Consider the following 21,541-nt stretch of genomic DNA (forward strand, 5'->3'; position numbering starts at 1 on the left):
CACAGGGTCAAAAAGACATTGGAGTTATCCATGACTTAAGGGATCCAAGGGGCCTGGTCTCTCTCAAAAAAAAAAAAAAATCCACAGAAAATTGGGTCCTTCAGCCAAGGAGGTTTAAGTGTCTGGGAAGTGACTGCAGTTGAGAAACCTGCTTCAGGGAAGATTTTAAGTTGCTGAAGTTAAGTGTGTCTTAGAAGCACATTTTTACTTTTGTTTGTTACCTTTTCTAGCTTTTCTCCTTATACTTGGAGTCACTTAAACCTTTGACAGTCTTTAGTCCACTTAATTTACTATAAAGCAATTTAGTGCTGTGATTAAGTTGAGTTAGTTAACCACAATTAATAAACTATTGCTACCATCTCTTTAAAGGAGCAGCAAGCTTAATTTCTTTGAGCGTTCCAAGAGAAGGTGGGCCACTGTAGGGAAACATATCTGGGGAACTGAGGAGTAGGGGGTTCTGTTTGTCGGTGGCAAGGCAAGGTTTGGACTGGCAGAGTCCTGAAGAGTTTCCTAACAAGACAAACAGGTGCATCAGAGATCTGTCACACAACTTACCAGTGGCAAAACTCTCACTTGTTGAGAGGTAACATAGTAACTTAATTCTGGGAACCTTGGCATATTGTCACATTGGCAGCTGATTTGGGGGAAATTCAGAAGTAATAAATGGGTGGTAGAAGCTAGGGGGTGACCTGCATGCTTGTTTGCTGGCCATTAGCGTCCAGGTTGGGAGCATAGCTTTTACAGCCCCCAGAGCTGCAGGGCAAGAGTTACATAACCCCTTACTGCTCTGAACCCCCAGAACATCAGACCACCACCAATATTCCCTCTTGCTCTGGTGGTCCATTCCAAATTTTAATATCTAGGGCATTTGAAGTACCATGCACTGTCTCCTTGGATGAGTCAGACATTGCTACATCTTTGAGTGTTTGAACTGCAGGGCTGAAGCCGCAGCATTGTCATACCCCATCCCCCTTCCAGAGTCCTTCAACTTTGCCTCCTCCATCCAGGCCCCACTCTGGTCCATCCCAAAAATGGTCCCCAAGCAACACAGTTATAAGTCAATGATTTTATTGATATCTGACAAGCCAGTATTATAGCTGAAGTGATGTCAAAAAGACAGACATGAATAGTCAGGCCTCTGTACCCATGCATTTCTTGGCCAGCAATGGCCTCAAGCCACAAAAAGGCCCCACTACTTTAAGTGTAAGAGGGCTAAGACCTTACACTGGGTTTACAGGGCAGTCATTTTGACTCACATGAAAGTGACCCAGGACTAAATACACATGGGAAAGGTGACCCAAACCCTTCTTAAAAGGTTGTCATTAGACCAAGGGTATGAAAAAGAGGCCAGGGCCAAGAGTGAGGGAAAGGAGAGACCTACATTCTCTCAGTAGCCAGGGGTCATTTTGCCTAGCAGTTACCTGGGACCCAAGACCAAGACAAGCTAAACTGGGGGTTTAATGGGTTGGCAGTGTCCCTCCCCCTCCTTAGTGAGGGGCTACTCCACCTCACTACACCCCTGGGACACCACCCCTTACCAGGAATTCAAGGTTAGGTCCTTAGGTGGGACAGTGCAGTCCAACCATCTCAAGGAGCCCAGGCCCTTAGGCAGGGCCCAGCAAAACAAATATAGTCTAGTATTTAGCATCCTGACTCCAGCAGGCAAACTCAGGCTTCTGAGCTTAAGGGCTGCCACCCCAGGGTGTGGCTGGCAGCAGGGCATAGGGAGACCCAGGCCCACCCTATTCCACCAGGTCCCAGCCCAGGGCTCTAACATGACAGTGTTCCACCACTGGGTCAGCAGGGAGCCAACCAAAACACACTGACCAGCATTCAGGCAGCCACTGAACTATAGTCAGCTGTCCCTGGGCTACTTCTTACTCTCTCCCCATAAGGTACATGCAGCTCAAGGTCATCCTGCATCTCCTCAAGGTATACAGCAAGCAGCAACCCCAGCAGCTCTTCTCAGTCTCATCCTCAGGCAGGGCACAGTGCAGCTGTTGCTTCAGGCTCAAGAGCAGTCTGAAGACATCTGCTCCTTTCCCTAGCTCAGGCTGAACCATATTAGAGGCTCCACCTTTTATACTTCCTGTCCCGCCTCTTAGGTTTCTGTAGGAGGGGTGAGCCCAGCCTGGCTCCGCCCACCAGGGATCAGAGAGTGGTCACTCCCCCTCCAGCTCAGTGGGAGGCTACTCCAACTCAGTATGGGGGGGAACTGAAGCCTTGTTGCGTGGAGAAGTCAATCACACAGGGCATTTAAAAGGTGTGAAACAGAAAGAGACCAGAGCCCATATTTAAGCATGGTCCTTGAGCTACAGATATATAATGGATACCCAAATCATTTGTTTGGAGGTGAAGGACATTGATCACTATTTACAGGGAGGTCCTTCTACATGGCACTTCTAGGGGGCTTAAACCCACTGAAACAAGTGTTTAGGACCCGAGCCCTCGTTACAGGAGAGCAGAGGCATGCATACAGTGTGTCTCCATCCTTTCTCTGGGGCTGTTTCTTCCCTTCTCTTTTCCTGCCATTTCTTTGGTGCTTCTGTGGTCTTGTCTGTTTGTTGGGTCACCCTCATAGTTATATAAGTATGGTAAAATTATACTCAAGGAGTAGTAAAAATAAAGATAGATATAAGAGTTATATAGGTATTGTAAAAGGTTATGAATATCACTTCCATGCTGTACTATTATGTTGAATTTCACTCTGTAACAAATGCAAGGCCAAAGTGCTAATTATCTCAAGCCGGTACAAGGACTGAGTTAATAGGCTATGCAAGGAGATGATAAGAATGGCCAGTACAGGACAAAGTCTGTGCTGGAGAGTGATAATGAACTTTGAGAAAAAAATGATGTTCTTTGAAGCAACACCCTGATGCTCTTCCTCCCCCGCGGGGGCCCCTTATCATGCCTATGTAAATCTTTGTAACCAAAGAGGGAAAAACAATGGGAAGAAACTTGTTAAACTCAAAGGAGTCATGAGACTGTGTTTTTAAGTAAAAGAATGAATAATGAGTGCATGGAATGGAATGTCTGAAGCAGGTAAATAATTGGTTAGTAAATGGTGCCAGCCTAATCCTAAGAATTACAACCTTGGTATCGATGGGCCAAAGAGTATGCAGAGTGGAGATAACCGGATGACCCCCAGAAGGCGAACCGGAATCCACCCAAAACGCATAAAGGAAGAACAAGAAGATAACGCCTAGCTGTCATGGAGCAGTCATGGATGTACCATCTGCTGACTGAGCTGATTGATGGTCATCTCAATTGTAAATTCAGCACGATGAAGCAACTTCCATAGACTTGTATTGAACCAGAGACCTATAAAGATTGGACCCTGGGACTGTGTTCTTTGAGTCTGGTTCTGCGACCACCCTCCAGGAGCATCGGATGCGCATCTGACAACGACTCGGCTCCACTCTTGTGTCCAGGCCACCTGGTCGGTGACTTGGCATGAGCAACATCTAGGCTAGTAACTATAACAACCTTTATGTAGAACCTGTGTGTGAAATGGATCTATATAGAAATTGCATATAGTAATGTTTTGTTGTAGTTACAATAAACATGGCGTTTCTTTTGCCTTGTCCCTCTTATAAGATCCTATTGGTATTATTTTAGTAGTGTAACATGTTTTGTCTTTAGAGTTGCTAGAAAGAGAGCAAGAGAGAAAGACAGAAGATTAGGTGTGGACTGAGTGGATATCATGATTACAAGGTCAATTTAGATTAATCTGACAAGCCTCTCCTTGAACCCAAACTCCTAATCTTCTGTACCCATCTGTGTACCCTGGGGGTACAGACTGGCTTGGGGGGGGGAAAGCTGCTGGGCTGGAGATCTGCTCCTGCCATCTGCTCTGGGGGTAGAGACCCCCCAACTCCCTGCAATACCTGCCCGGATGGGTTAATCTATAAACTGTGGGGGCCTGAGACCACTGTACTCTCCTATTGTTCCCCACCCACTCTTCTCTGCCAGGGGCAGTCTGTGCCTCACTTCGTCCACCCCTCATGCTGGGACCCCCACCCATCCTGGGGAGCCCGTCCTCTGGCTTGGAGTCAGTCCCCCCCACACACACATCATTGTGGTCTGATCCACTTCTCTGCCCTCCCACACCCAGGGCTTGGAGTCAATTCTCTCCACATGGCAGGCTGAGACCCCCACTCCTCCCCGCCCTGTGCTCATTCTCCCAGTCCTCCAGCCCTCCCCTGGGACTGCACCCCTGTCCCCATGCTGGCCCGCGGCTATCCGTCATAGATGCAGTGGGTCAGGACTCTGATCATGGTGTCAGCACCGTCACCGATCAGCCAGGGGAAACCAGGCTCTCTGCGCATCTGGATGGGATGCAGGCCCCACCCCCATTCAGGTCCCTCAGCACCATCATGTTCTGGGGGGACACAGAGAGAGACATGAGGATATGGAGGTAGACATTACCATATCTGAGGTAGAAGCGAAACTCAAACAGCTTAATGGGACTAAATCGGGGGGCCCAGATAATCTTCATCCAAGAATATTAAAGGAATTGGCACATGAAATTGCAAGCCCATTAGCAAGAATTTTTAATGAATCTGTAAACTCAGGGTTGTACCATATGATTGGAGAATTGCTAACATAGTTCCTATTTTTAAGAAAGGGAAAAAAAAGTGATCCGGGTGATTATAGGCCTATTAGTTTGACATCTGTAGTATGCAAGGTCTTGGAAAAATTTTTGAAGGAGAAGGTAGTTAAGGACATTGAAGTCAATGGTAAATGGGACAAAACACAACATGGTTTTACAAAAGGTAGATCGTGCCAAACCAACCTGATCTCCTTCTTTGAGAAAGTAACAGATTTTTTAGACAAAGGAAACGCAATGGATCTAATTTACCTAGATTTCAGTAAGGCGTTTGATACCGTGCCACATGGGGAATTATTAGTTAAATTGGATATGATGGGGATCAACAGGAAAAATGAAAGGTGGATAAGGAATTGGTTAAAGGGCAGACTACAACGGGTCCTACTGAAAGGTGAACTGTCAGGCTGGAGGGAGGTTACCAGTGGAGTTCCTCAAGGATTGGTTTTGGGACCAATCTTATTTAATCTTTTTATTACTGACCTCAGCACAAAAAGTGGGAGTGTGCTAATAAAGTTTGTGGATGATACAAAGCTGGGAGGTATTGCCAATTTAGAGAAGGACAGGGATATCCTACAGGAAGATTTGGATGACCTTGTAAACTGGAGTAATAGTAGTAGGATGAAATTTAATAGTGAGAAGTGTAAGGTAATGCATTTAGGGATTAATAACAAGAATTTTAGTTATAAGCTGGGGACGCATCAATTAGAAGTAACGGAGGAGGAAAAGGACCTTGGAGTATTGGTTGATCATAGGATGACTATGAGCCGCCAATGTGATATGTCCGTGAAAAAAGCTAATGCGGCCTTGGGAAGCATCAGGAGAGGTATTTCCAGTAGGGATAAGGAGGTTTTAGTACCGTTGTACAAGGCACGGGTGAGACCTCACCTGGAATACTGTGTGCAGTTCTGGTCTCCCATGTTTAAGAAGGATGAATTCAAACTGGAACAGGTACAGAGAAGGGCTACTGGGATGATCCGAGGAATGGAAAACTTGTCTTATGAAAGGAGACTCAAGGAGCTTGGCTTGTTTAGCCTAACTAAAAGAAGGTTGAGGGGAGATATGATTGCTCTCTATAAATATATCAGAGGGATAAATACCGGAGAGGGAGAGGAATTCTTTAAGCTCAGTACCAATGTGGACACAAGAACAAATGGATATAAACTGGCCACCAGGAAATTTAGCCCTGGTCTACACTAGGAGTTTAGGTCGAATTGAGCAGCGTTAAATCGATGTAAACCTGCACCCGTCCACACGATGAAGCCCTTTTTTCAACTTGAACGGCTCTTAAAATCAATTTCCTTAATCCACCTCTGACAAGTGGATTAGCACTTAAATCGGCCTTGCCGGGTCGAATTTGGGGTACTGTGGACGCAATTAGGCGGTATTGGCCTCCGGGAGCTATCCCAGAGTGCTCTGCTGTGACCGCTCTGGACAGCACTCTCAACTTAGATGCACTGGCCAGGTAGACAGGAAAAGGCCCGCGAACTTTTGAATTTCAATTTCCTGTTTGCATGGTCACCTGCAGCTTGCCATGCTGGCCAGAGCTCATCAGCAGAGGTGAGCATGATGGAGTCCCAGAATCGCAAAAGAGCTCCAGCATGGACCGAACGGGAGGTACGGGATCTGATCTCTGTATGGGGAGAGGAATCCGTGCTATCAGAACTCCGTTCCATTTTCGAAATGCCAAAACATTTGCCAAAATCTCCCAGGGCATGAAGGACAGAGGCCATAACAGGGACCCGAATCAATGCCGTGTGAAACTTAAGGAGCTGAGGCAAGCCTACCAGAAAACCTGAGAGGCGAACGGCCGCTCCAGGTCAGAGCCCCAAACATGCCGCTTCTATGATGAGCTGCATGCCATTTTAGGGGGTTCGGCCACCACTACCCCAGCCGTGTTGTTTGACTCCTTCAATGGAGATGGAGGCAACAGAGAAGTAGGTTTTGGGGACGAGGAAGATGATGATGATGATGAAGTTGTAGATAGCTCACAGCAAGCAAGCGGAGAAACTGGTTTTCCCAACAGCCAGGAACTGTTTCTCACCCTGGACCTGGAGGCAGTCCCCCCCGGACCCACCCAAGGCTGCCTCCCGGACCCGCCAGGCGGAGAAGGGACCTCTGGTGAGTGTACCTTTTAAAATACTATTCATGGTTTAAAAGCAAGCATGTTTAATGATTAATTTGCCCTGGCATTTGCAGCTCTCCTGGATGTACTCCCAAAGCCTTTGCAAAAGGTTTCTGGGGAGGGCAGCCTTATTCCACCCACCATGGTAGGACACTTTACCACACCAGGCCAGTAGCACGTACTCAGGAATCATTGTAGAACAAAGCATTGCAGTGTATGTTTGCTGGCATTCAAACAACATCCGTTCTTTATCTCTCTGTGTTATCCTCAGGAGAGTGATATCATTCATGGTCAGCTGGTTGAAATAGGGTGCTTTTCTTCAGGGGACATGCAGAGGTGCCCGTTCCTGCTGGGCTGTTTGCCTGTGGCTGAACAGAAATGTTCCCCGCTGTTAGCCGGGGGGGGGGGGGGGGGAAAGAGGGGGGAGGGGCTAGCCCCGTGGTAGGGGGAGGCAAAATGCGACCTTGGAACGAAAGCACATGTGCTGCGTATGTAATGTTAACAGCAAGGTTTACCGTGAAAGAGTGTAGCCATTGTTCTAGAAAATGTGTCTTTTAAAATACCACTGCCTCTTTTTTTTTTTCTCCACCAGCTGCATGTGTTTCAATGATCACAGGATCTTCTCCTTCCCAGAGGCTAGTGAAGATTAGAAGGCGAAAAAAACACACTCGTGATGAAATGTTCTCTGAGCTCATGCTGTCCGCCCACACTGACAGAGCACAGACGAATGCGTGGAGGCAGACAATGTCAGAGTGCAGGAAAGCACAATATGACCGGGAGGAGAGGTGGCGGGCTGAAGAGAGTAAGTGGCAGGCTGAAGAGAGGGCTGAAGCTGAAAGGTGGCAGCAGCGTGATGAGAGGAGGCAGGATTCAATGCTGAGGCTGCTGGAGGATCAAACCAATATGCTCCAGCGTATGGTTGAGCTGCAGGAAAGGCAGCAGGAGCACAGACCGCCGCTACAGCCCCTGTGTAACCAACTGCCCTCCTCCCCAAGTTCCATAGCCTCCTCACCCAGATGCCCAAGAACGCGGTGGGGGGGCCTCCGGCCACCCGGCCACTCCACCCCAGAGGATTGCCCAAGCAACAGAAGGCTGGCATTCAATAAGTTTTAAAGTTTTAAACTTTTAAAGTGCTGTGTGGCCTTGTCCTTCCCTCCTCCACCACCCCTCCTGGTGCTTCTCTCCTCCACCACCCCTCCTGGGCTACCTTGGTAGTCATCCCCCTATTTGTGTGATGAATGAATAAAGAATGCATGAATGTGAAGCAACAATGACTTTATTGCCTCTGACAACGGTGTTTGAAGGGAGGAGGGGAGGGTGGTTAGCTTACAGGGAAGTAGAGTGAACCAAGGGGCGGGGAGTTTCATCAAGGAGAAACAAACAGAATTTTCACACCGTAGCCTGTTCAGTCATGAAACTGGTTTTCAAAGCTTCTCTGATGCGCAGCGCGCCCTCCTGTGCTCTTCTAACCGCCCCGGTGTCTGGCTGTGCGAAACCAGCAGCCAGGCGATTTGCCTCAACCTCCCACCCCGCCATAAACGTCTCCCCCTTACTCTCACAGATATTGTGGAGCGCACAGCAAGCAGTAATAACAGTGGGAATATTGGTTTCGCTGAGGTCTAACCGAGTCAGTAAACTGCGCCAGCGCACTTTTAAATGCCCAAATGCACATTCTACCACCATTCTGCACTTGCTCAGCCTGTAGTCGAACAGCTCCTGAGTACTGTCCAGGGTGCCTGTGTATGGCTTCATGCGCCATGGCATTAAGGGGTAGGCTGGGTCCCCAAGGATAACTATACGCATTTCAACGTCCCCAACGGTTATTTTCCGGTCTGGGAATAAAGTCCCTTCTTGCAGCTTTTGAAACAGACCAGAGTTCCTGAAGATGCGAGTGTCATGTACCTTTCCCGCCATCCCACGTTGATGTTGGTGAAACGTCCCTTGTGATCCACCAGTGCTTGCAGCACTATTGAAAAGTACCCCTTGCGGTTTATATACTCGCCGGCTTGGTGCTCTGGTGCTAAGATAGGGATATGGGTTCCGTCTATGGCCCCACCACAGTTAGGGAATCCCATTGCAGCAAAGCCATCCACTATGACCTGCACATTTCCCAGGGTCACTACCCTTGATAGCAGCAGATCTTTGATTGCGGTGGCTACTTACATCACAGCAGCCCCCACAGTGGATTTGCCCACTCCAAATTGATTCCCAACTGACCGGTAGCTGTCTGGCGTTGCAAGCTTCCACAGGGCTATTGCCACTCGCTTCTCAACTGTAAGGGCTGCTCTCATCTTGGTATTCTTGTGCCTCAGGGCAGGGAAAAGCAAGTCACAAAGTTCCATGAAAGTGCCCTTACGCATGCGAAAGTTTTGCAGCCACTGGGAATTGTCCCAGACCTGCAACACTATGCGGTCCCACCAGTCTGTGCTTGTTTCCCGAGCCCAGAATCGGCGTTCCACCCATGAACCTGGCCCATTAGCACCATGATGCCCACATTGCCAGGGCCCCTGCTTTGAGAGAAGTCTGTGTCCATGTCCTCATCACTCACGTTACCGCGCTGACGTCACCTACTCGCCCGGTATCGCTTTGCCAGGTTCTGGTGCTGCATATACTGCTGGATAATGCACGTGGTGTTTAATGTGCTCCTAATTGCCAAAGTGATCTGATCGGGCTCCATGCTTGCCATGGTATGGCGTCTGCACAGAAAAAAGGCGCGGAACGATTGTCTGCCGTTGCCCTGACGGGGGGAGGGGCCATCAACGACATGGCTTACAGGGTTGGCTTACAGGGAATTAAAATCAACAAAGGGGGTGGCTTTGTGAGAAACTGAATGGCCCCCTCAAGGATAGAACTCAAAACTTCAAGGATAGAACTCAAAACTGGGTTTGGCAGGCCGTTGATTTCACAGAGGGAAGGAGGAGAAAATGAATACAAAACAAATCTGGTCTATTTCTTCTTTTGAGCCACTTCATCTATCTTTATACATCTTGCTGGCAGCAGACTGTGCAGTACGACCGCTAGCCATCATCATCTCCTGGGTGCTCGGCAGAAGACGATGCAGTATGACGACTAGCCATCATCTTCTGCTGGCTGGAGGTTAAAAGACAGTGCACTGCCGGTAGGACTGAATTGCCACGAGATGAAACTTAAAAGGGAAATGACCTGGCTGAGTCACTCCTATGTTTGCCCAGGCACTCGATTAAAAGAGCACCCTGGACTACGTCGACGACGGCTACCAGTTATACTGCACTGTCTGCTGCCAAAAGGCAATAAACTGTTGCTGTGTAGCAATGCCGTACCGCGTCTGCCAGCACCCAGGAGACATACGGTGACGGTTAGCTGAGCGGGCTCCATGCTTGCCGTGGTATGGCGTCTGCACAGGTAACTCAAGAAAAAAGGACCAAAACGATTGTCTGCCCTTGCTTTCACGGAGGGAAGGAGGGAGGGAATGGGGGCCTGACGATATGTACCCAGAACCACCTGCGACAATGTTTTAGCCCCATCAGGCACTGGGATTTCTACCCAGAATTCAGATGGGCGGCAGAGACTGCAGGAACTGTGGGATAGCTACCCACAGTGCAATGCTCCGGAAGTCGACGGTTGCCTCGGTACTGTGGACACACTCCGCCAACTACATGCACTTAGAGCACTTGTGTGGGGACACACACAATCAACTGTATAAAACCGCTTTCTACAAAACCGACTTCTATAAATTCGACCTAATTTCGTAGTGTAGACATACCCTTAGACTAGAAATTAGATGAAGGTTTCTAACCATCAGAGGAGTGAAGTTTTGGAATAGCCTTCCAAGAGAAGCAGTGGGGGCAAAAGATCTATCTGGCTTTAAGATTAAACTCGATAAGTATATGGAGGAGATGGTATGATGGGATAACATGTTTTTGGTAATTAAATATTCATGGTAAATAGGCCCAATGGCCTGTGATGGGATATTAGATGGGGTGGGATCTGAGTTACCCAGGAAAGAATTTTCTGTAGTATCTGGCTGATGAATCTTGCCCATATGCTCAGGGTTTAGCTGATCGCCATATTTGGGGTCGGGAAGGAATTTTCCTGCAGGGAAGATTGGAAAAGGCCCTAGAGGCTTTTCGCCTTCCTCTGTGGCATGGGGCACGGGTCACTTGCTGGAGGATTCTCTGCTCCTTGAAGTCTTTAAACTACGATTTGAGGACTCCAATAGCACAGATATAGGTGTGAGGTTTTTTGCAGGAGTGGTGGGTGAAATTCTGTGGCCTGCGTTGTGCAGGAGGTGAGACTAGATGATCATAATGGTCCCTTCTGACCTAAATATCTATGAATCTATGAGACAGGAGTCTGGACACATGGGTCCCCTTCCCTACCACCCCCACTCCCAGGGGCTGGGAGCTGCAGAGCCCCGAGAGGAGTCATCCCAGATGCCTGGGTCCCATTCCCTCCCCCCATCCCCAGGAGCTACAGAGCCCCTGCGGAGCTCTCCTGGATGTCTGGGTCACATTCCCTGCCCATGGGGCTGGCAGCACTGTCATCCTTCTCCCAGGAGAACCGCCTTGGACACCTGGGTGGCTGGGTCTGTTTCCTTTGCTGTACCCCCCACCCCCACCCCTGGGCCTAGCAGCACTGTGGTTCTGCCATTAGGGGCATCCTCCCGGATGCCTGGGTCCCATTCCATCCCTGTGGAGGCTGGGGCTGGGGGAACATGGGTATGGGGGTCAGAGAGCTCATAGGGAAAAGGGCAAGGGAAGGGTCACAAAGGGTGGAGGGGAAGGGGGCCATGGAGGATTAGGGCGCATGGGGGGCTTGGTGGAGTGGAGGAGGAAGACGCTGAGGCAGTTATAGTGGTGGAGGGGGCACTTGGGGTTTGGAGGTACTGGGACAAGTAGTTAGGTGTGGAGGGGGGGGTCTGGGGAAGGAGAGGGCACTGAGGCATTGCTGGATGGGGATGGGGATGGGGTGGGGGAGCAGCAGAGGCATCGGGGGCACTGGGGAGGGCAGCAGGGAGCACTAGAGGGGGTCACCGGGCGACCCACTTTTGCTGGATGCCTGGAATCTGGCAGCAAAGAGCCCCCTGGCAAAGTCCCCAGCTTCTCCAGCCTCCTCATACCCGAACTGGCACCAACTGGTGACCGACACCATGTCTGACCTTCCAGGAGAGCGGGGTCACAGCCAGTCCAGAGCATGATGTCTGCATGGGTGCCAGCTCCAATCCGGCCCCAGGGCAGGGAGGCAGACTGGTTGGCTCGGGAGTGTGTGTGTGTGTGTGTGTGTGTGTGTGTGTGTGTGTGTAAATGGGACACAGGGCCTTTCCTCTGTAGGGGACGCCAGCTCCAATCCAGACCCCAAGCAGGGGGACTTCCTGGCTCAAGGGGGCGGGGAATTTGACACGGCACCCTGACACCGAGGGGGTGCTTTGGGGAGAATTTACAGATGCACAAAGATGATCCTCTCCTTCTAGGTCCCGTACCCATGTCTCTGGGTCCCAACTGGGTTGTACCTGCCCTCGGAAAGAGCTGTGAACGTCACCTCATTCACCCCCTGCCTTTCCCCACCCGAGCCAGGGATAGCGCCCAGCTCCCTTGCTCTCCAGCCCACTAGACCCATTCCCCCTTTGAGAACCAGGGAAAGAACCCAGGCAACCTGGCTGGGCCCGGTACCCGGTCAGTTCCTTCGCTAGGGCCAGGACAGCGTCTCCCGTGGTGTCTCGGACCTGCTGCACCATGGCAACGTCACAGAGCACCAGGATCTGCAGAGACGCACTCTGAGCAGGGGGGCGTGGGCAGCCAGGCAGCGTGCTCGCTTCATCAGTGCCTGTTCCCCAGGCAAAGCCCATGACAGACGCACCCCCCCCCATCCCTCCAGAACCAGGCTGGTCCCTAAAACCCTCCTGTGGAGCCAGGCCGGTCTCAGAACCTCCCCCCAGCAAGCTGCCCTCCCCCAGCCCACACCTCAACCAGTGTACTTATCACCCGCACATTGGCCACTTGGCCTCTCCAAAGCTGTGCACATTAAAGGCACAGACCTTGAAGGCGGCCCGGGCAAGGTGCCCCCTGAGCAAGAACAGGATCAGGGCAGGAGAGTGCTATAGGAGGGAGAGCCTCAGGAGAGGGCCTTGTGGGTCAGTGCCTAGGCAGGGAGGGTACAGGAGAACAGCGATCTGGCTGCTTGCTGAGTAGGTGGCTGGGACATGGGTCCTTTTGACTGGCAGATCCCAGGACATTAAGGGGAGAGAACAGCCTGGGCTGTGCTATAGCCCCTCTTCCCTCCCTGCTCCCGTTCACGCCCTGGGAGTCCTGGTATCTAGCCCCCCACTAGACCCCAATACTTTCCCAGTGCTGGGGACAGAACATAAGCATCTTGCTTTACATTTCCCCGCCATGAGGTGCGGTGCATTATACAGCTCTGGCCAGGTTTAAATCAAGCTGGGATGTTTTCCTAAGAGATCTGCTCTGGGTCAAGCAGGGATTAAATCAGGGCCTGGGTCAGACTGGGGGACAGATGAGATGATCACAGGGATCCCTTCCAGCTTTGGAATTTACGAGACCCTTGAGCTGTCAGCAGAGACCCAGGGCAGCTCATTGTAAGGGCTGACACCACAGTCATCATCAGCTGTGGACACCTTGGTAGGAGGAGGAGCCAGGCTGCTCTCCAGGTAGACAGGGAGTTTTACCACCTGCAGCTGATCAGTGGGTAAAGCAGGGTCAGGAAGTTTATTTAAGGGCCGGATCTAGGCCGTGCTCTCTCTTATGGGGAGGGCTGTGACAGAGAATCCCCTTCAGAAACTGCTCCAGCTTGCAGCTAGTTTGGGGTTTTCCAGACCCCGCTGCCCCCCCCCCCCCCCCGGCTGGTGGGTGGGAACAGTCTTCTCATTTCCAGTCTCAGCTGATCCCTGGTGAGTTTATCCCTATTGGCTTTTGGGACAACATTGTCCTGTAGCTTCACTCGCTCTTTCCCTTCCCTGGTGTACTTACAGGGAGCAACCACATCCCTGGTTTTAGGCCAAACAAGCCAAACTCTTCTAGTCTCCTCTCGGAAGAGTTGCAGGCTGTTTCCCTGGGCATTGTAGTTGTCCTGCTCTGTTTTAGTTAGGATTCCTATTTGGGGCCACGGATTGTACCTAGGATTCCAGATGAGGCCTGGTCCACAGCACTGAAATGTCTCAATAGCTCCTGGAAATACATGGCCTGGTACGTCAGCTGAGCATCACCTGACAATGCCAACAGGAGGACGCCCCTGTGGACTCTCAAGAAGGGGTGAACAGAGACAGGGAGGAGGTGGGGGAGCCATAGGGGCTTTGCTTGTTTTATCTGAATATCTGTGACTCTTGTGTGCGGTGAGGGTAAAAGTTACTGTGGTTAAACTCCTCTTACTTTGCCTTCTGTGCAGTCCCCAAAGGGTTAAATTATAAACCAGAGTGCCCACGTGGATCCCCATGTAAACAGCCCTCACACCCTACCCCAGAGGTGGCTGCATCTCAGCACCGGGCAAGGGGGGGGGGTCCCTGTATAAACAGCTCCTGCACCCCACCCCAGAAGTATGAGGATTCATACCCACCCCAAAATATGTCTGTATTAACTGTTATGCTGGAAGGTGATAATGGCTCTTTGATCTATAGACAATTGCAGACCTGAGTGTGTGAAGAGCTTTTCTTTCCAGCTAAGCGGAAGGGGCAATTAAATGCCCCTTTGTGTAGAGATAGCTGTGAGCAATGGGAAGCCACCACTGGAGACACTGGGCCGCATAGCACAGCCGATCAGAAGCTGAGGGGTGTCTCTGGGACCAGTTGTGGATGCAGGGGCTGAGGGATCGGCTGTGTTCTGGGCAGAAAGTTAACAGACAGTAAAGGAAGCCAGGCCCCTGGAAGGAAGCAGAGAAACAGCTCTTTTGGACATGGGGCCGGCTGGAGAAGCAGACTTGGGTTTCGGAGCAAGGAAAGGGCCTGGGTGGTTTGATTCCCTCGAGGAACAGGACTCTGTGTGTTCTCCATGAGTAACTCGGATTGTGCCAGATGGAAATAGTTCAGCACAGTCCCGAGTAACAGCAAACCACAGAGGCCAAAGGAGTTACCATAATGTGGCCGATCATGATTATAATCCTCATAATTCCCTGCCGCCCCCTGGCGCTCCCATAATGCTGCTGACAGTGTGCACTATAAAAAGGGGAGGCAGTTACTGTAATGCTGCTGACAATGTCTACTTCATACTGGGGCACCTCCCAGGTGGTATGATGATGTCGGGGCATGCAAAGGGGGGGGACAAGCAGAGGCATGCCCCCTCCCCTATAATTGTCGGGGACACTGAACTCTTCCTGGGGTTGCAGTGGTGGGGAAAGCGAGCTCCTGTTGGACCCAGGGCGGGGGGAAGAGCATGCTCCTGCCAGAGCGGTGGGCTGGGGGGCACACAGTGCCCCAACAAAAGGGGTCAAAGTTAAATTTCTGTGCATGTCCCTGGATAATGTGCACTTTGTTCTGGGACAGGTGCTCCCATACCAGGGGGTTCCCCCCAGGCACTATAAAAAAAAGGGGAGCCCGTGGACGCTATTGTAGTGCTGCTGCTAATGTGCGCTTCATAACGGCCCGCCTCTCCTCCAAGGTGCTACTGTAATGTGCTGCTGATAATGGGCACGTCATAGGGTCTCCTCCTTGGTTTTGGGCTTCTATGTGCTACCATAATACTGCTAATCATGTCCATGCCATATGTGGGCCCTGATTTTGGTTGGCGCTACTGTAGCCCATGCAACAATGATCCCAAGCGGCCCAGCTGCGCTGGCTCCTGGCTGTCACTGCCCTCCCCCCTTCAGCGCTTTCTCTCTCATTGCTGCTCTCAGATCAGCACCCTACGTTCCCAGGGAGTAGGAGTCACATCACCAGACGAGGACAGCCCGCCTGGATGGCATTACTGCTGGAGTCATTAGAGCAGAAAGGATTCAAGGGTGCAGTGAGATGTCGCTCCCTCAGAAAGCCCAGCAGCTGTTTGCCTCTGGGCTGGACTCTGCTTTTGATTCCTTCTGCGTAACCCCACTGACGCCACTTCAGACTGGATATCCCCCACCCTGTCTCTCCCCATTGGGTCATTCTAGTTTCACGGGGCTCTAATCGGAGCACCACCCACCACCGTATAGCCGGGTCTCTCCACGAGCCGTTCAGGGACCCGGGCGCTTTGCTGAATTGTCACAACGTGTTCGGAACCCTGTCGGCGTTTCCATAGTTTTGGGGGTGTTTTTTAATTCACAGAAATAATTCTGCACGAAGAGAGACGCAGAGACCAAGGCATATCTCCTTCCAGGCAAAGCGGTGTCACACGCCAGAGGAGAGGGCGGCCCTTATTTAAGGGCAAGGGGGTGAGGAGGAGCAAAGACCGGGTTTACTTCAGCAGCGAATGTACCAACCATTTAAGACCAATGTCCCAGGGTGGCCGGCTTCTTGAAGAGGCGCCAGGGTCTGGTCTTATCCACAATGAGCTTTTTAAAGAAGGAGCCCACCTGTAATTAACCGCTGACGTGGCCGGTGGGCAGTGTTGATAAATTATAGCGTCGAGTGCTTGGCTCTGCTTTGGTTTGTTATGAAATATACAGAAGAGCTCAAATAACCAATAGCAGTCAGGTTTATTGCGGAGAGTCAATAATAGCATAATACAGGAAGAAAAGTTCAATAAGATACCGTGACAGAAGACACCCCTGTATTCACACCCGATGCACGATTGTAAAAATCTTTGTACAAAATACGCCTGCTTGGGGGTACCATGTGAGAAGTAAACCTTGCTGGTCAATAATATCACGGTAAAATGTATGTAGCAACATTATATGTCAAGTTATGAACCTAAGCCAAAATCAATACTATGTGTTTACCGGATATGTCTGGAGAGTGGGCAAACCTGTTTCTCAAACGCAAAAGACAAGTTGATACCGCAGGCAGGTGTCATCACCTATCAAGTGCCGTGCCGGATTAATGCAGGGACTTTAGGGGCTGCAGTCCGGGGCCCCGCAGGCCTGCCGGCTGGATGCGGCCCACTGCTTCTTTTCATCCGGCATGCAGCAAGTCTCCACGCCGTGGGCCGGACACTGGTCCCCGATCCTTGGCGCCCCCCCCCAGGCCTGGAGCTGCGAGCGCTGGCTCGCCAGTGTGCCCCTTCAGAACCTAGATGAGGGACGTTCAGGGAATCTCTGTGTGCTGCCCCCAGCACTGGCTCCGCAGGTCCCAGTGGCTGGGTACCCCAGGAGCTGCCCCAGCCCTGAGCCCACTCCCCCACTCAAAACCCCCAGGGACCCCACAAAATCTAATAGCCCCGGGCCTACAGGAGAGTTAATCCGGCCCTGATCAAGCGGTCATTCTTTGACAAGGAAGCAGGGCAGGAACACACAGATCTGATGTTAGTAAACAACAGTATGAAAGGTTTCAGAGTAACAGCCGTGTTAGTCTGTATTCGCAAAAAGAAAAGGAGTACTTGTGGCACCAGTATGAAACCTTTCTCCCACCAAACTCTGTGTCTCCTTGCTCTCAGCTGGAAAGAGATTTTAACCAGGGGTCACGCTCAGGAACATGATTTCCAAAGTGTGACTGAGCTGTAAAACAGGGGCAAAAACATCCCAAGTTATCTCTTCTTGTCCATCTCTCTCTTTCACCTAAGCTGACAAAAAGAAAACAGCCATTGGACGTCGGGAGCAGATCCTGCCCTGTAATTTGGTCAGCAATGCTATAGAAAATCTGTGGTAAGAATTTCATCTTGAACCATGTCTAGTTTAAGTTGAGAACTAGGAAGTGTTTTATGTTTGTCTTGTAACCATTTCTGACTATAACTTGTACTTTTTAAAAAATCTCTTGTTGTAGTTAAATAAACTTCTTTTGTTCCTTAATCACAATTCATCCAGCGTTGTGAATTTTGTGGGGAACTCCATTTAAGGTGTTGTAGCTCGATGCCCGCACAGAGGCAATGGACCGAATATATTTGGACAGTACAGGACAGACATTTCTGTGGGGAAGACCAGGAGTGCGTTGGGATCACCACGCACATAGTAATGGAGGCTGCCGGAAGCCAGAGAGTGGCCGGTGTTTGCTAACAGGCCACCGGGGTCAGAATTGCTGGACCAGGGCCGTGGCGGTACAAAGACGTTCAGGGTGTGACCTGCAAATTGTTTGGCTGTTTGTAAGTGGCCCTGCTTGAGAGCCACAGCAACAATTGTGAGGCACCCCACATTGCAGGGGAGGTTGTGTATTTCTAGGATGATTTTACAAGTTATAAAACTCTTCACGTCACTAAAATCCAGCCCATCTGTTGGTTCCAATTGTTCCACTTGTTACTCCTGGGGGAATTCTGCACCACTGCATGTGCACAGAATTTATGTCCCTCACAAATTTCTTTGCTTCCCCACAGAAAAATGACTCTTTGATAAGGAAGCCACAAGAGCGGTCATGCAACCTTCCCCAGCAGTATGTTCCCCGGCAGAGAGGTAAATCACTGTGGGGCAGGGGGCGGGACTGGGGGAGACCTGGCTGATAGCTCCTACCATGTGCCGGGCTCAGCTGCTAGTCCCATCTGGGCTGGGGAGCATGGGACTTCCTCTTCCCCTGCACGGTATCTGGGGTCATGTGAGACCCACCCCCAGATTTCTCCCCCAACTGCAGGAAGTGCCGCACACACATTTCCCCACCACCCACACCCCCCCACACTTCCTGCACCCATTGCTCTTCAGCTGCAGGGGGAGGGATCACTGTAGAGGGAGCTGCTCCCCCATCTGCCCAACCCTGTGCATCCAGACCCTCCTGCCAAGCCTCACCCCCTCGCACCCAGAACCTCCCTGACGAGCCCCACTTACCCAGCATCTGCACCCCGTCCACTGATCCCCCCACACTCAGACCTCCCCCGCCCCCCTTCCGAGCTCTATCAGACCCCTCTTCCGCTGAGCCCCAACCACGTTCACTTGGACACCCCCCAACCCCGCAGAGTCCCATTACCATTGCACCCAGAACCCTCCAACAAGCCCCTGTACATCCAGGTCCGCAACCCCTCCCCCCCCAGCAGCCGGATCCCCCACTGAGCCGCCTGTACCCAGATTGCCCCACCTAGAACCCTCTCAACCCACACCTGGATTTTCCCCCCCGCCACTAAGTCCCTCTAGACTTGGATCCTGCCTTGCTGAGCCTGCCTGCCCACAGTGGTGCACCTAGCAAGGTGGGGTAGGGCCCTGGGCTGTTTCTGGGCCAGGCCCTGTCCTTGCACTGTGTCAGGATTGGGTGCAGCCTCACCACTGAGTCCCGGGGGGAGCTGCACAGTGATCTCCCACCTCTATGAAGCCAGTGGCCTGTGCTCCCCAATGCCATGCTGGAGTCTCCACATTTGACAAATAAAATTTGCAGAATTGAGCAGAATTTTAAAATATTGTGTACAGAAATTTTAGTCTTTTGGTGCAGAATGCCTTCAGGAGTAACTTGTTCTGTACCTTTCATTCTCCTTGTTTTGGATACTAGCATTCCAGTTACTGACCCCAGAAGGTACCTCTGTAATTCGTACCAGGGCAAAATAGAAATGTATTTGGATTTTTGACAAGTGACCTATCTGCTTATGTCACAGGCCAAGCAGTTCTATCGCAACATGTAGCTCACCTCCTTTGCATTGCCTGGGCGTTCAGTTCGGCCTGCCTTCTGGTTACAACACAGAGCCATCCCAGGGCTGCCGCATCCCACCTCCTGGGACCAGGGGGTTACTTGTTTGATGGGTTAAGATAGGGCTCGGTGGCTAGCCACAAATCCCCGCATTGACTCATTGCCATCGGTCTGGTGTCTGTGACACAAGAATATGTTCATGGCAACTGGCAAGGGGGGTGCAGAAGGGGTTACAGAAACCTCCTGAGTTTGCTATGAACATTCTAGTTCTCCCAAAGCATCTCAGGTGAGGTCTCACCTGAATGCTGGGGACACACTAGTCATTAATATTGTGGTGAAATGTTATATAGATACCATGTAAGGAGTTGTGTGTGTGTGTGTATATATATACTGAAAAAATGTGTTTAAACTCTGAAAGGTGTACGTCTCTGTTGGGATGTAAATGTAGCATTGTAAAATAACAGAATGCATGCCTGTTTACATACAAAGTCTATGTAATAAAGAGACATGAACTCTACAGAAAAGGAGCACACAGGCAAAAACAAGCCCTAGGGGATAATCCTGCCTTGGAGTAAAGCCAATGAATGTCGGGAGTATATATAGAAGGCACGGAAGACACCCCTGCACCTGGCAAGCGAATAGACAGCGTGGGTCACAGGCAGCCTCGCTTGAAAATGCTGCAGCAGACTTTGGGTGAGAGAAACGTCTTCAGCCAGGAGGTTAACCTGCTAGTTTGTGTCTAGAAAGCGTGTTATGATTTTGGTGGTTTCGGTAATGCCTTGTTTCCAAACTCTGTTCTTTGTTAATAAATGTATTCTCATGTGCTGTCAGCTCGGCGCCTGTGGTTAAGCCAAGTGCTGGTCCCAAGTTGAATCTTACAAGCCAGTATGTACTGTTTATTTGGGAAAGTGTTCAGTGGCCCTGTAGTGGGTGTGTGTACCTAATCTTGCGTGTAACTAGAGGCTTGGGGGTGGGTGTCAGGGAGCGGCTCCGCAGCAAGACTTCCTCATGCTAAGAGCAGGGGTGGTGGTGGTCAGGCGCCTCCTGACCCAGGGGAATGGGAGGGTGCAGGTGCTGGTCCCCGGAGGAGCCCTGCTCTGAGGGTGTAATAAAGCACCCTCCCCCTTGTCCTCTGTGCCACGCGCACCCGGCGCGTTACCCTTCTCCGCCTTGGTGACAGAAGATCGGTTGTTGCTGGCCTCCAGGCCTCTGCCCCCGCTGCGGCTGCGCGCTGCTTTCTCGCTCAGGTCACAGTCCGCTTTCTTCGGCGGGCGGGGGCGCAGGCGCCGTTGTCTCTTTGTTCTGGGTCCGTGCAGTGCTTGGCTCCGTGACCCGCGGTCTCGGCACTCACCCGGTGCGGCCGGCGCATGCGCATTTGCATTTGGGTACAGCGTCCCATTGGGCGCCTTCCCAGCCAATGGGGAGGCGCGGGCGGGAAGGAAGCGGACCCCGCGCGGGAGAGCGGTGGCTGCTCCAAGCATCCGGAGCAGGGAAGAGGCTGGAGCGGCGCGTGTCCGGCTGCCGGGCCTCGGAGAGCTCCCGGGCCGCTCCCTGCGCTGCAGGCCCCCGGCCTTTGGTAACGGTCCGAGACGGTACCTTTCGCTCCCCCCCTCACGGGCAAGCTAGAGCCGGGCGAGGCTGTACTGGTGGCGGAGTCTCCCCTGGGCGGAGTTACTACAAGCAGAGCAGAGCAGAGCTAACTTGTGTGGTATTTATATATAGATATAGGATGGACGGAAGTGGGTGCTGCCGTTTCTGACATATCAAAGTATAGCTTGTATGTATGTGTCTTACTGCACTAGTCAAGCAATTGTATTATGGTGGCTATATGGTATTTAAGACTGCTGCTCCTGCCTTTCGCTGATCAATAATCAGATTCTTGTTCCAATTTCTTTCAGGTATCCTTGCCGGGGTGGAGAGGCTCTTTCTTGTGCTGCACTGTTTTACTTCAGAGATACATGTACAGACATTCTTTGCCCCCAACAATGCATGTGCCTTTAGGAACCTGCATAATAGGTTTCAGAGTAGCAGCTGTGTTAGTCTGTATTTGTGAGCTACAGCTCACTTCATGAAAGCTTATTAGTAACCTAAAAAATCTGGTCCCCTGGCCCCATGTTGCTTTTATATAGTGAAAGTTCAAATTTTTTTTGGTTTTGTTCTTGTCTGAAATGGCTTCTTGGTTATTTTACCTGTCACCTCAAGCTGGTTTGGAAATGTGGTA

This window comes from Natator depressus, chromosome 4, assembly GCF_965152275.1.
Source record: "Natator depressus isolate rNatDep1 chromosome 4, rNatDep2.hap1, whole genome shotgun sequence".
In the NCBI taxonomy this organism is placed as follows: domain Eukaryota; kingdom Metazoa; phylum Chordata; order Testudines; family Cheloniidae; genus Natator; species Natator depressus.